Below are 14043 nucleotides of genomic sequence, written 5' to 3'. Positions count from 1 at the left end.
AATTCAAGTAAGTGCCTTCCTTTATAACTGTTAAATAGGAAATGTTATTTATTTAAAATAAATCAACCTTTACTGATATTTAAATTAACTGCAATAATAAGCATCAGGACCACAGCAAACTGAACAAGTAAAAGCAAGAGTATATAAAATATGTCCAACAAAATGGTAATTGCATCATGTTTATATAAAGCAAAAAAAAAACGGTCATGTTATGAATTCAGTAAAGAGTATAAATAACTATAGTTGAATAATCATACCATTCTTTCAAATAAAAGCATACATGTGACCATAACCATGACATATTAAGAGAGACTAAAAACTGATATATCCAGTCTTGTAGTATTAATCTCCAGAATTTAAATATAAAATTAAGCAGATAGGCAATTAATGTCCTGAACTAAGTCTATCATGTATACCCAACAACCAGAAACATAAACAGCTTTGGAAAAAAAGAGGTATCCAATAGCTTTAATAACCCTCCTTCAAAGACTAGAAACTTTTGGACACACCCAAATGATAAGAAAAAAAAGAGGCATCCTCAAGCTCACATCTCCAGCTAGGAACCATTACATGATCTTATGACTTTATTACAGTAAGCGGAGGAATGTTGGCACATATAAACACATTTAAAATAAGTAAATGTAACTCCGAGAAGGTGGAGAAAGTGACTTGTGACTTATGACTAATCTTCCTCCAGAGGACCTGCCACTCCTCATAAGTACATGAACAATTATTTATCCATTTGTTGAGAACAGAAATCAATATATCTAAAGTTGCATCTGAAATGCATGATGATAAAATTCACTCTCACTTCACTTAAACTGTCTCAGCTCATAACCAACCCATCTCTTCCAACTAACTAGCCATGGGCGACATATTCCATTGAGAGAAATCAACTTAAATCGACATCAGAAAAATCTACTCTCATCTGATACCTTTCTTGTCACACCAAGATAACTGAAGCAACTGCAGTAACAGAGGAGAAAGCCCCTGTTGACCTCTAGATGTCATAAACATAATTATAAATACTTCCTACAGCAATTTGTTACAAATATCCCTCTGTTATCCTCTTGTAAGGCTGAAATAACCCAAAGTCTAGATATAATAAATATTACCCTATGATCCCCAGCCCTGGGTTGAGTCCTATGAAGTTGTTTTTCAAACCAAGTTTCCAACTCCCCAAGATCCCAAATGTTGAATGAGACCAATCTTAAGTTTCTTTCCCAGCCAAACAGAATCCATAATTTTCTTTTGGCATTTCCATAACATGGGTAGGTTACAATATGCAGTGAATGCTGAAAAAAAAAAAAAAAAAAAACACAATGAGTTAAAATAAAATTTCAACTATCTGTAACCTACTGTAAAAAGAAGGATCAAGCTTGTCCAAGAACGGTTCTCTCAATAAAGTTCAATATCAATTTGCCATTATGAACCAATATCCAAGATGTAACCAAAATGCTAAATATTGTGTATGGTACACTGCTGCAAAAGGAATCTCATTATTGTTTTACAGCTGATGAAAAGCAATCAATACAAGGGGAAAATGTGTAGACTGTGGCTGATTGAGGCACATTCCTAAAAATGTGTAAACATAAGGCCAGCTTCGAGAGAAAAATTGCACAGGACACCAAGGATAATCACAAGGCTTTCTTTAGTTATGTTAGGGAACCTGGGTGGTAATTCCCAGATATGCTCAGAATTAGTCCAAAATGACAAAAAATACACTGAACCCACAGACATTGCCAACATCCTAGCTGACAGGTTCAGTGCAAACTTCTCCCCCCCCTCCCCACCAAAAGGACAAATATCTATCCCAGCACAGTGCTGCCCCCCTGACATCTCAGATGCTCAGTTAAGAGCCGCCCTCTCCAAAGCAAAAAACACAGCATCAATGGGACCAGACGGTGTCCCGGGCTGCATCCTACATGAACTCCAAGAAGAGCTAAACCCAGACATAAAACTACTGTTCAATCTCAGCCTTACTAAAGGATATGTACCTAAAGAGTGGCGTACAGCAACTGTGGTCCCTCTCCACAAAGGTGGTGCCTCAACGGATCCTGGAAACTATCGCCCCATAAGCCTGACTAGCTCGGTCTGCAAAGCTATGGATCATCATGGACCTCATAAATAAAGATATTGGGGACCTACAGACACTGGATCCTACCCTGTTCGGCTTTGTTAAGGGCAGATCCTGCCTATTAAACCCGGTTGATTTCTTTGAAACAGTCACCAAGGCCATTGACAAGGGGAATGTGGTCCACATAGCCTACCTGGACCTCGCAAAAGACTTCAATACAATACCCCACTCAGGCATTATAGATAAGCTCACCAGCTTAAATATAAACCCCTATGTCACTAGATGTGTTGCAAACTGGCTCAAGGACAGAACCCACGTGGTTAGAATTGCTGGAGCCATGTCAGACTCCAAACCAGTTACAAGTGGCGTCCCACAAGGCTCAGTCCTGGGACCTCTCTTGTTCGATATATATTTCTCGGAGGTACAGGCCAACACGAAAGGACTGTGGCTGACCAAGTTCGCAGATGACTGCAAACTGGGTGCCATAATCGACTCTCCAGCCGACACAAGCATCCTCCAAAAGGGCCTCAAAGAAACAGACAACTGGTGCCAGAGCCATGGCCTCAAGCTAAACGCCAAGAAGTGTATAGTCATCCCCTTTGGCAAAAACAAAGTGCCCACAAATTACCACATAGGTGGTAATCCATTAAGTACCGAAGAAGTAATTAGGGACCTGGGGACCCATGTTGATAGCAATCTCTCATTTGACAACCACGCGGCCAAAGTGGTTAGAAAAACCTTTTATATAGCCCATCTAATCATGAAGGGATTCACATCTAGATCAGGGGAGGTCATCGTGCCTCTTTACTCATCCCTCATCAGGCCCATAATTGAGTACAATGCCCCTTTTGGGATGTATCTTACCAGACACCTGCAGCAACTGGAAAGACCCCAAAAGTACCTCACCAAGAGGATCAAAGGGCTCAAACAGATGCCATATGCTGCCCGGTTAAAGAAACTCCAGCTCTACTCAGTGGTATACCGCCTGTTCAGAGGCGATCTATGCCTGACGTATAAAGCCATGTCCAACCCGGAATTAATGGACATGCTGCACCTCAGAAAATCCAAATCCCATCAAGCTACACGCTCGAGAGACTTGAACCTCAGCACTGAAATAAATAGGACATGCTGGAGGGACAGATTCATAACCCAGAGGCTCCCTTCACTCTGGAATAAAATCCCAGTCCAGGTTAGGCAGAGTCCCTCATTGACTCTCTTCAAGAGGAATCTTGATGAGTGGATGGGAGATCGTAGGTTTATCCCGGGTATCACTTCTGTGTCACTGTTAGACAGAGGCACAGTATACTAACCTCAAAAAAGGGCATAGCAAAATTAATTTAAAATGGGTGGCGAAAGCCAAACACATTCTGGCTAGGCTTATAAATGCCCTAGGGCAGATAGCCTAGTATGAACCTATGAATCTATGAACCTTTGAAAAATATGAATGATCCTTGGAACATAAGCTCTAGTAATTTAATTATTTCATTAGTATAAACATTTTTTTGATTCATAGCAATTTTGTTTGTGCATCATTATGTTGGTAGTGTTTGAAATGCTAAATAGGCTTTAGTTATGTAATATCACTGGCAAATGATTGTTCAGGTTCTCTTTACAGCTACAAGTCAATATAATTATAAAATTGAATATTTATATGAACCTCATATTTTATACATGTTTATTTTATAATGTGGTACAGTGGTGCATCAGCATCTCTGCCTCATTATGTGGTTTTCAGGTTTGATTCTTGGCTGGATAACCTTTTGAGTAGAATCTGCAAGTCGATCCATGCCCATGAGGGATTTTGCAAAGGGCTCAGTTGTCTTTCAACATTGCAAACAGGTGCTGATTGGTTGACTGGTGATTACCCAAAGAACAAGTAAGTGGTAGGACTTGTTCAATGTTTTGATCTTGTTACCCTTTGAGATTTGTGGTCGATTTCCCACAAGTCTCCATATTATAAAGCAGATATTATAAAATTAATGAAATAATATACTGCATATAACTGTGAATCTCATTTAATACACTTAAAAACTAAAATAAAACTTTGTTTTCATGCATGCCCTCCAACCCAAAATACTATGAAATATTAAAGTTGTTTGTTAAGCTTGCATAGCCATCATTAAATGTTAATTTTCTTAATCTTAAAACCACTTACTCCTAGTCAAGGTGAACATAGTCTGACACATAAGAAACTATCAGCGCAAGCACAAATAAAATGTTATCCACACACAATGTACCCCTTGATCAGATCTTCTAGTTAAATATTTGGACTATATCTAGGTTCAGCACTATCATTTAAAACAAATGTGTGCAAACATTCTGTAAATTCCAATACCAGGGGGAAAAGTACTACACTGCTTCTAATACAAAATTCTTACAGAAAAAAAAGAAACTGTTAGCAAATCCTACTATTACCCCCGGATATTAAGTTAGGCTTTAGCATTACGCACACAGTTTTAAATGCAACATTCTTAAGTTTCAAACTTTGCCAAACAGGGCCCATGGATTTACATGTGCACCACCCAAAAATAAGATTGACTTTATCCCCCACACTACAATACGATTCACTTTATCTCCCAGGCTAAAGCGAACATGCTGCCCATTAACCCCCAGCAAAACTTTCTAGTTACAAAAGTCTTTAAAGCTGCATACTCCAAACCTACTGTTAGCCATTAGAACAGGACATCATTAAGATACTACTGCTCAGTTCTAGGAGCCCTAACAAAAAACTCCACACCCTACAGGCAATGCCTACTCTGTAAAACATATGCATTTGCATGGAAACCAAGTTCATAATCAGTGAACTCCGTCATTGGAAGGCTTCAATGCCCATCATCCATACAGGCCCACCACATTAAAAGTGGACATCTCTAAATTCCTAAAAAAAAAAAAATCTGACCTTCACACTTCTAAATCAAGATAATGAGTTGGAACTCCTCCATGTCTACCTTACTATAAACAAAATCCCTTATCACTTCATAGTTAACAACAGGACCCCTTCCATGTCCTCAACTTCCTACCTAACCATTATGGAGCCTACATGTATTATGCCAAACTCCATTCTCCTGGGAGACTAACTATTCTCATAATAAACTGGAAGACTAGTACATCGTCAAACATGTATTCCCAGAACTGTATGGACTTTGTAAATACAAACTCCCAGAACCAGTTAGTTCATACTCAAACCAGGGGAGGTAAAATCTAGACTTAGTCCTTACCAATACTGGACAGCTCTGCTCCCTGCTCCTGTAACCTCCTCCCTGCTCAATTTGGACAAGTCAGTCAGTTCACTTTAAGACTAAAGTCAGAAGCATCCTCCAGTACCTCAATAGTCAGGGTCTATGCAAAGGTTAATCTACTAAAACCTGACAAAGTTTAAAAGCCCCTTCCACCTTGACAATCCCACTGCTTATGTGGCATCTTTTACTGTCAAGTTCTATGCACATGGAAATAGTTGTACAGATGCATCTATCCCTCGCAGAAATAAATACAATACCAAATTCAAAAATAAATCCATATAGTGAACTCTAAAATAAAAAGGCTGTATAAAAAAAAAAAAAACTCATTACAGAAATAAACCTAACTCTCAAGACAAAACCTTCTTGCTAAACAAAAAAAAAAAAAAAAAAACAACTCCAAATCCTGATCAACTCAACCAAACACAGATATGAGATAAAAATATCCACCCAGGCAGATATAACCACACAGCCTTCTTCAGCTCTGTTAGAAATCTCAAAACAATATCCAGTACTGTGCCGAGTTAATAGCAAATTATACTACATACTCAGACCTAGAGGTCATAACTGATCTTCTACCAGAAAAATTAATCTCTAACTTCCTACCACCCTCCCTTCCAATATTCTCAGAACAAATACTCACATCTCCCTCGCCCCCTCATATGTTCTAAGAGCAAAATTCTCAAGGAATTATCCAAGGTCAAGAATAATAAGTGTTAAGATACCATGGCTAGACTCAAACTTGAATTGTCAGACCTCCAATAGAGGCTATTCATTAGACTCAAAACAGGCTTAGTGCTGGATGAATGGTGGACAGCAACAGTTATTAATATGCAAAAAATGTGGTGGTATAACAGACCTCTGTAACTTCAGATCCATAAGCCAGACCAGCCTCTTCTGTAAGGCTATGGAAAGGATTGTTATGGAACTAATAAAAAGAGATATTGGTAAACTACAGACTTTCAACCAAACCCAGTTAGGATTTACCAAGGGCAAGGGCTCACCTACTCAACCATCTTGACTTCTTCAAAAACGTCACTGAGGCAATAGATGAGGGCAATGCAGTAAACACCACTTATATGCGACACCATCTCACACTCAAGCAATGTAAACAAACTCTCCCAGATAAATGTTAACCTCTATATAACTCATTGGACAGCAAACTGGCTCAGAAATAAAAAACAGGAAGTAATGGTACATGGCTGAGCCTCCTCCATATGACCTGTCACTAGTAGAGTGATCTAGGGTTCAATCCTCAGGTCACTTCTCTTTGGCATTTACTGCTCAGATGTCAAATATAATGTAAAAGGCTTGTGGATGACCAAGTTTGCAGGTGATTGGAAACTTGATGCCATCATAAACTCTCCTGAGGATACCAGGATCCTACAAGATGGCCTATCCCAAACAAACATTTGGTTATAAAACCATAGACTAACTACATACCAAGAAATTTATAACTGTATCAATCAGCAAGCATGACTGCTTTAGTAAATATCTCATTGACAACACCCCAATGAAAACTGATCCAGTTGTTAAATATCTGGATTCCTATTCTGATAATGAGCTGTCCTTTGATCACCACGTCTACTATTATAAAGAAATACTGTTTCATTACACAGCTTATATCTAAGGGTATAGCATCTAAATCCAGGGATGTAATAGTACCTCTGCAGTCTGCACTCAGACAATCATGGAGTATAATGCACTCTTCTGTATGTACCCATCCAAACACTTGTCACAGATGGAAGGGCTACAACACTTCCTCACCAAAAAAAAATCAAAGTTTTAAATCATAAAAACTATGCAGACCATCACAAAGCCTTGTCTCTCTTTGCAGTATCATACAGGCTATTCAAGGTGACCTCTGCCTCATGTATAGAGATCTACTACATGTTCAGATATCCATTGGTATCAGAAACTCTCTTAGGCAAGATTAACAGAACATGCTGGAGAGAAATTTATGTATTTATCACAGAGATTACCACTTCTATGGAACTGTCATACTTTCCACAAAAACAGACTACATTTCTTAATCTATTTAAACAAAATTTGGATGAATGGATGGGTAACCACAAATTCACTCCCAGTTTACCCTTACCAATAATGGCCCTCACAGATGGGGCAAATACATAATTACCTCAACATATAATTGTTCAGCCTGCCTTTGGAGATTCATATTACAAAATATAAGGGTTGATAATTACTGTGGGAATCCAGGGCTAGGCTTCTTGAGATTCTCACAGATCCACAGCCTAGTGAGGACATATGAACTAGGTACCTCAAACCTCTTTCAGTCACGGCTAGTAACTCCCCTGCATCATTAAATTTGAAAACTACCCCCCCCCCCCCAACACCAATAATATAATGCCATAATCTCACAAATAGGTAACATATCCATCTTATTTTCAAACCTGCCTTAAAAATCACTCAAACGCCTATTTAATTCATCTGTTCTGTTTACTTCAATTCACCAATGATCATACTCTAAGACTATCAGATTACAACATTAATTGCTCTGTTATTACATGAGAGAAGGTGGGTAATGAGGTAAATTATATTAGCCTAAGGTAACTGAAATTTCTAGCATTTCCAAATCCTGCAGCTCTGACAGTAACAGCAAATAGACTAATTATGCTACATTATTACAAAATATACAATTGATTGATTGATTATTGATGCGTGGGTATTATTTAAACATCAGTCTGTTATGTGTTTTTATCTGAGGAAGTCGAGTTGTATGACGAAAACGTGTTTGATATATATTTTTTGCTTGCACGTTAATAAACTGTGGTTTCTGTTACCTTATCGTGAGTTTGCATTCTCTACGCTGTGGTGGATTCCGGACTGGTGTTGCTGCTTGGTTTTGGAGTTTTGTGAGTTATTTGCAGCAGTTCTGTCTTTGGTGTATTACTAAATTTGACTACCTGCTTCTGTCTTTATAAAACATTTAAATATGAACTGTGTACTCTAATTAATTTTCATTTCCTTGAATCAGAAAGTGTCAAACTTCAGCTAAGTGCCATTTCTTGATATTGTACTGCATTCATTTTACTATTATAATAAAGTCATAGCTGATGACAGACCCCCTATACCTCAGTCTACTTGAATAAACACATAGAACAAGAAAATGACAAATTATAATCGCAGAGTCTAGTACTTTAACTATATTGTATAGATAATTGAGAACCCTTCCACTAATTGTATACATGCGTGTGCAAACCCTTTATCCAGAAAATGACCGAGATATCCCTACATTTCTCACAGATGACCACAGGCTAACTCTACTTATTTTTCCCCATTCATACAAATACCTGTAGTGATTTTTATAGTATCCATTTCCTTTACAGCTTTTTCAGTAGCTATATTAAACTTCATACAATACGTAAGATTTTCACAGTTAGTTTGCTCATATTCCAAAATATGAGCATAAAGATCTAAGGTTCAGCTGTAATGTTGTAGGAACACCATATGTAGCTGGGGTCTTTGTACATAAAACTGCACTAAAAACATTGTTTGTACATATACTTTGTATTCATAACAAGTTAACTTTGAAGCTTGATTTTAATCATATTTGAAGATATATATGAATGTTGTTGTATTGTACCTGAGTCTTCAGTGTAAATCATGTTTAGCTGGCCATCTCCTATAAATAATCTTTCCACACAGCTGCCTGTTAAAATATATTTGTATTTTACCCCCTTTATCTCCCTCCTTCTTTGTCCATGCAAGCTGTTGCTTCTTCTCTTTCTCCTTCTATAAGATTTAATTCACTTCCTAGTTCTTCACTGATGTTCCCCAGAGATCTTCACTGTCTCAAGTTCCTGCCACTTTTCCATATTACTTCTCATTGTTAACATAACCAGGTAAGGGGTCCAAATGGAGAGATGATAAATCATCAAACAAAGGAGAGTAGTACTGCTGGAACTGAATTCATCCTTAAATCTTGGCGAGTACCTTCATAAGGTCAACCCTGTTTTTTAAAAAAAATCTCACCAAGACGACACTGATATATATAGACTGTATTTTATACAGCATATATCATGGATAGAAGTAGCTTAAAAAATAAAAAAGATAGCTGGGTGCACAAGACCCAGGATAAGAAAGTGGCCAATCCTAGTAAGTACACTGGTGCCAGGACTGGAAAAAAAAATGACAGTGTAGAATCCTCAAGACACAGAAACATTCATACAATGGGGCTAGGCCAGGCGCAATTGAAGGATGAACTCCCCCCGTTGTAGAAGAAAAAGTACTAATCCACAAAAATCATAAAAACTTTTAGGCCAATAAAGATGCATAAAGATGACAGAGTGGACTAGTGAGAATAGGAAAGAAATCATGTATTGTTACTATTATACCAGAAACCCAGAAGTTCCAGACAGAAGATATGCAAAAAGATTAAGAGTGAAATTAGAGGGAAAAAAAATACTTGCCCAAGAAAAACTGTCCAAAGCTTCAAATGCAAATTTGTGTTCTCTAATACAACAGATTTATGAAAAACATTATATAAATCAAGAAACCTTGGGCCATGTGGAAAAAGAAGTAACCTAGGAATTCCAAAAATATAAACAACATCTAGAGATCTTTGAAATGTATAAAAAGGAAATATGGACATGGTACAATATTTATGCAAAGGAGAAAGCCAAATTAAGCAATAAAAAAGCAGCCCCAAAAATATTTGAAGAGAAATACAAGCTAAGGCATCCAGATATGGAAAAATTTCACAATACAAAAAATCAGATATCACAAAGAGGAATGTATAACAGAAGATTAGTAAATTAGAAGTTAAAATAATAGAAGCTGAAGTTATAGAATACCTGGGAAATGAAGGATTTAATGTAGAAAGTCTAACACAGGTTATATCACAGCGTAATGGAAAGAGTTCCCCAAGTATGCAGACAGAGGAGGAGCAGGAGACATCCAAAGAAGAAATATAGTCATGGGAAAATAAAAGAGGTTTAACTGATCACCCACTCCATTCTCTGGATATAGGTTCATAGATTATTACTAGGCTAACTGTCCTTATGGACTATTTTAAGCGTAGCCAGTTACCCCATGTAAGAATCAAACACCTTGGGTCTGTAAGGTACACACCTTAACCATTATGCCAGTCTCCCACACCTTAATATGGTGCAATATTTATACAAAGGAAAAAGCAAAGCTAATCAATACAAAAAGACAAACACCAAACATATGTGAAGAGAAATGCAGGCAAAGGCATCCAGATATGGAAAATTTTACAATACAAAAAATAAGAAAACAAAGAGGAAAAGCAGAAAAGAGGATCAGTAATGGGGAAGTTAAAGAAATAGTAAATGAGTTCATGGATTACCTGCAAAGTGAAGGGTTTAGTGTAGAAAATCTAACTTTAATAACACCACAGCAGGATAGGATCATAAGAAAAAGAAACCTCAGTCAGCACCTGTCTACCCTGTCAATGAGGGACAAAGATGGAACCCCTGGGACAAATGTGTGGTTTCCCATCCACTCATCAAGGTTGCGCTTTAAGAGGGTCAGCAAGGTAATCTGTTTGACATGTATGGGAAGTCTATTCCAGAGACAGGGCAGTCTCTGGGAGATCAACCTGTCTCTCCAGCAGGTTTTGTTGATCTCGCATATTAGATTTAGGCCTATCCAGAGGGTAATGTGCAAGGAGTTAGACTTATGGATATGGAGCATCTCTAGCAGGGCAGGGTCCAACATTGCCTTGTAGGCGAGACACAGATCACCTCTGAGCAATCTGTATGTTACCAAGTAAAGTGATCATGATATGAGCTTGTCTGCATAGGACAGATGTTGCAGGCCAATGATTCTCTCTGTGAGGTATTTCTGTGGCCTTTACAGTTGGTGCAGGTGTTTGGAGAGGTACATACCAAATGGGGCGTTATACTCAATTATGGGTCTAATGAGGGAAGGAGTACAGAAAGGTAATAACCTCCTTTTTTTTCTGGATGCAATCCCTTTACTTATGAGATGAACCAAGTAAAAGACTTTTCTGACCACTGCCGCCACATGATGGTCGAATGCGAGATTGTTGTTAACCTGAGTACCCAGGTCTCTCACCACACTTAGGGAGTTGCCGTTGATGTAGTAATCAGAAGGGGCCATGTTTTTGCCGAATGGTATGATAAAACTTTTTTTGCATTTAACTTAAGGCCATGACTTTGGCACCAGTTATTTGCAGCTGTGAGACCCTCTTGCAGTATGTTAACATCATTTGGGGATTCAATGACAGCACCCAACTTACAGTCAACCGCAAACTTGGTCGGCCACAGACCCTTTGTCTTTACCTGGACCTCTGAAAAGTAGATGCCAAACAGTAGGGGTCCCAGGACAGATCCCTGGGGAACACCACTAGTGACAGGTCTGCTGTCGTCGGTGGTGATGCCTATTTTAACCTTGTGGGTCCTGTGAGCCAGTTGGCCACTCATCTGACAAGATAAGGATTAACACCGAGTTGTGTTAGCTTTTCGATGATGCCCAGGTGGGGGATTGGGTCAAAGGCCTTGGCCAGGTCAAGGTAAGCTGTACTGACTTACCCTCATCCAGGGCCCTTGGTGGAAGTCTCAAAGAAGTCAACTAGGTTCAATAGGCAAGATCTGCCCCTGATGAATCCAAATTGTGTGGGGATGAGTGCTTGGAAATTGCTTATGTCCTTGTTTATGAGATCCATAATAATACACTCCATGGCTTTACACATGAGACTTATCAAGCTTATGGGGTGATAAGTTTCCCGGGTCAGTAGTGGCATGACCTTTGTGCAAGGGGATGACAATGGCGGTTCTCCACTCTGCTGGAATGAAGCCTGTAATTAGGCTGTGGTTGAATAGGGTGCTCAATGGCAAAGCTAGTTCTTGCTGGAGATGGTGCAGAGTACAGCCTGGGATATTATCAGGTCCCATGGAAGCTTTGTCCTTTGCCTTGGATAGGGCCTTTAACACTTGATCTACGGAGATGTGAGTTGTAGGAGAAGTATCGGGGATGAGTAATCGATCAACAAATTATGGAGAAACCAGTGAAGTAGGAAACATCTGATCAGTTGCCATATGAAGATACTTTGGAACCTTCCATAGGAAACTAGAACAAAGGTTCAGCTGGAGTTGCACAGCAAGGGAAGGAAACTGTTGCAACTCTGACAGTCAATGTTGTGGAGTGACAGGCCAGTGAGTTCCCATATGAAAGAGCAGTGGATGACACAGGATGAAACACAAGAAAAGGTGTCACAGGAAGTTGCTCTGGAAGTTTCTGTAGAATGCCCATAGGAAATACAGAACACAGAATGCCCCCTCGATTTAGAAGAAAATGATCTAAGAGAAGAGTTGCTTGATTTAATAGAGATGGACAGACATATTAAGATCAATGAAAGAAATAGACTACAGAAAGTAAATACAATCCAAAAAAGTTGTAAGTTTAATAAAACAAATGAAGACAGTAATAAGAACTGTTCTTAGAAATTCATGCAATGTAACAGAAGTAAATAGGATATATTATTCTGCAGCGAAATTAATAACAGATGGAGTCTTTCCACAAAAACACAGGACAGGAAGGGGAGAAATCAAATGCCATAATGGAAGTATTGAATAGAGAAAACTATAAAGGAATTAAGACAAGAAGTGTCACTGTTAGAAGAGTATAGAAGAGAGAACAGATCAACAAAATACTCAGCAAGACAGATGTGATAAAAGTAATGCACAGCATCAGAACAGTTCAGGATCTACCATGCACTATTAAAAATAATAAACTAAAAATATCAGTACAGGCAGAAAAACTTAGAAGATCTGCAGTTAAATATAAAGGAAAGGTACAAAATAATCAATTTACTGATGACCAAAAAAGTTTTATAGACAATTGGGAAACAAGGCAAAAGGTATTTAAACACCACCAAAAAAGAGGAAACATATGCATTTTGGCGAGATATCTATGAAGATCATATGGAAAAGAACAAAGATGCCGAAGAGAGAAGTAACAGGAAGAGTAAACGTCAAATGTACAAGATTTGAAATGGGATGAAGCAGCAGCCAGAAAAATTGAACAAATTAAGAAAAGCTCCAAATTGTAAAACCCCAGGACCAGATGCAGTACCTAACTTCTGGCTAAAAGAATTAACATCTTTTACATGAAGATTTAGCTATAAGTAAGAATTATTTATATGTGCACCCCAAACGAACACCAACGTGGTTAACAACAGGAAAAATACATCTACTTAGGAGTGAACTTGCAAGCTACCTGAAAGACAACAGACCAATAACTTCCCTTCCAACGACATATAAACTATACACTGGAATTGATGTCGACAGATTTTATGATAATTTAGAAGACAACTCAATCATGGCAACAGAAAAAGGGGGTAACAAAAGAAAGTCATATGGAACAAAGAATCATTTGTTGTTAAATAAAGTCATAATGGAGAACTGCAAAAAGAGAAACAATATAAGTATGGCTTGAGTAGACTACAAAAAAGCATTTGACAGTATCCCGCATTCATGGATAAAAGAGTGCTTAAAAATGTGTAAGATACACCCTACACTGATCGATTATATTACAGTGACCAAAAAACAGTGGCAAACCATTTTACAGTTAAGCCACGATAAAGGAAAATTATTATTCCAAGAATACAAATTGAAAGAGGGATATTCCAGGGTAACTCTGTCACCACTGCTCTTTCATCTTGCCCTTAACCAATTAAGCTGTCTACTTAACAGATTAGCTCATGGCTATAATTTGGCTCCAGAA

Source organism: Protopterus annectens, chromosome 15.part0, assembly GCF_019279795.1.
Source record: "Protopterus annectens isolate FY-2018-M chromosome 15.part0, PAN1.0, whole genome shotgun sequence".
Taxonomy (NCBI): domain Eukaryota; kingdom Metazoa; phylum Chordata; order Ceratodontiformes; family Protopteridae; genus Protopterus; species Protopterus annectens.
This window is presented reverse-complemented; position numbering follows the sequence as displayed.